This window comes from Penaeus chinensis, chromosome 9 (genome assembly GCF_019202785.1).
Source record: "Penaeus chinensis breed Huanghai No. 1 chromosome 9, ASM1920278v2, whole genome shotgun sequence".
In the NCBI taxonomy this organism is placed as follows: domain Eukaryota; kingdom Metazoa; phylum Arthropoda; class Malacostraca; order Decapoda; family Penaeidae; genus Penaeus; species Penaeus chinensis.
Genome location: NC_061827.1, coordinates 14,553,225 through 14,555,724, shown reverse-complemented (window position 1 = coordinate 14,555,724; position 2,500 = coordinate 14,553,225). Strand labels below are relative to the sequence as shown.

General features: G+C 36.0%; 1 protein-coding gene across 7 annotated transcripts in view; it reads right to left on the bottom strand.

The window, feature by feature from the left end:
• Positions 1–2,500, bottom strand: part of LOC125028828 (protein phosphatase 1B-like) — a 40,243-nt gene that overhangs the window by 37,197 nt on the left and 546 nt on the right. For 4 of the 7 annotated variants that reach the window (XR_007115129.1, XR_007115124.1, XM_047618360.1 and 1 more), the window contains exon 2: positions 2,098–2,169. The exons of the other annotated variants lie outside the window; for them this stretch is intronic. The gene's annotated coding sequence lies outside the window, so the exon portion shown is untranslated. The remainder of the gene's footprint in view (positions 1–2,097; positions 2,170–2,500) is intronic. 7 annotated transcript variants of the gene reach the window in all.

The following is a 2,500-nucleotide window of genomic DNA, read 5'->3' as shown; positions in this document are numbered from 1 at the left end:
ACATCAAAATACATATAAAAACATTGACCTTATCTACGAAAACTATAACTATTAAAAAGTCCAGTAAAAAAAGTGCAACTGACTCTTCTTTAAGCGTGCTAAACATTACGTGCAAAATCCATTAATCCTAGTAAAAACAGATAATGAATGTATAGGTAATTTCATATGCAAATCACATAATCAAATGCATTGCCCTAACCAATACAATACAGTCTGGAGGCAGAAATTATTCTCTGTGGTCTTCCAGAAAAGGTCCACATCCAGTAATATTAAGGTTAAAAATTCTTCTTTCATATACAATTGTGGGATGGCTTAACTTTACTTTGCACAGCTTATTTCTATATCAGATAGAGTGATTTTATCTTTTTCTGGCCATTATATTCACATGGTCCATTTCTGGTAAATCACCCTTAGATGTAAAAGCATGATTCAGCATAACAAGAGTAAACAAATAATCTTGATGACTAGAGAAAATTCTCAATATTGTCACTTATGTGAAAATGTACCTTTTAACCCATTAATGCCAGGTTTGTAAAGAGATGTATCCACTGTAATTTTAGTTTATTGTGTTTACGCAATTGCTTTGCCAGTCAATTACTATTCCTACTAATCTTACCTTTTAACTCATATCCTTGATTTTTAGAAAACTTCTTAATTTCTTATTGCTATTAGCATTATCAATAACATTCTAATAATAATAATGGGTTATTCTTTACAGTACAGATGCACTTGCCAGGGTATAAGTCCCTAACTCCATGTCACAAACTTTATTCAACAATCTAAATAGCTTTGACTGGCCGTGCCCCTAAGGCATTGCCCGAGGGGAGGGTAGATTGGGGCTCAACCCCCAGAAAACATTGTCTTCACCTCAGTATGTACAGCAAGACAGAGCTGAAACTCTGAAGCAATGCGTGCATTTTGGCTGAGAGTGGTGGTTTCTTCTATATTTTCTTTTATTTGTGGTATTACCATCCATGCCTACAGATAATTTCTTGTAACAACTTCTACAACTTTTTGTCCTTTACAAGATAATATCAATTTGCCCTAGCTTAATGCATCCATACCATAAAGATTAACCATCCAACTTTGCAATTCTTATTTCTTACTTCAATTATTAACAGTGTAATAGGCACAATCTATTAATGTTTTCCACTGCAAATGATACAGGTGAAAGAATTGGTAACTGCTTAAAAAGTCTAGTCCCTTTTACCCTAGCCACTCCTAGAAATTCACAAACTGTATGAACCATAAACCTTCCAAACCAGGGGACTTTACTCCCTGACCCCTAATCAACACTTGTATTTTCTTGGATCTCCAACCTGATCATCAAGGACTTACTTTCAACTTGGCATTTGTCATGATCTATTTTATTGATTTCTGAAATTGTTCTTTCCCTGCACAGATGATTTCATATAAACGTATATGTTATTTTCCCCCATCTTTAGGGCAGAATCAATTGATTTTTCATATCTTAGTGTGATCATTATGTAATTATATACCAAAGTATTATGAGTTGTTCAACTTATCTATCATTAGCTTAATAAGAAAAAGCCTTACATGAAACTGGTCTTATTTTCGTCATTCAGTCTATCAAAGGCCAAATTTATCTAGTACCATATACCTCTGTGAAATAAACTATACCAAATTTTCCTAAAAAATCAAGGGAAGAAGTTAGGTAAGATCACGTAGACCTACTAATGAGCTCCATGGTGGCTGAGTTTTCTGTGTAAACACAATTCAGACGACAAAATTGCTGTGGATATTACATTTACAGCAGCAATGGGCTAAATCTGGAGATTGCAAATAATGGCTCAAACGTTGGTAAGTTGAAAGGTTCTTTACAAATTATTTCTGGTCAGTTTATAACTTTTAACACCTCTGTTGTCTTCATAAGAAGAGTATTGTGCAAACCTATAACAGACCATCAAGTAATAAATGAAAAACTCTAGAAATCTTGGAATGGTTGAAGACCCTGAAAATGCAAAGATCAATGATGGACCTGACGTTCCGTATGCTTTACAGCACAGTACTGTCCCAGTCTTAAAAAACACCTTAGTGTCATGCAACACAGAGAAGCCATCAGAAATTTCTTCATACCCAAATGCTCTGGAGTCAAGATGTAGAAGCACACACACTGAATCTGACAGCTACTCCAGAGAGGACGAGCACCTGGAACAACCGAGAACACTCTTACACACCTAAAATCTCACGTTATTTCATATAGAAGTTTCTAGTTTGGGTTCAGCTTATCTTTTAAACACTTCACTTGCAATTCACCAAGCTAAGAGTCCTAGTAAAGAGCGACTAGCGTGCTTTTAAACCACCTAAACTGCTGTCAACACTATATGACTGAGGCCATATTCTCCTGCCATGACGTTTTTCTTTTGCAGAGTGTATATAATGTGCCGAACGTCATAAATCCGTTGGTAGGAGGAAAGGCACAGCGGAGCCACGCAGTCTGCAGCGAATCTTGCCTGCATCGACGCTAGTTGTTGACGAC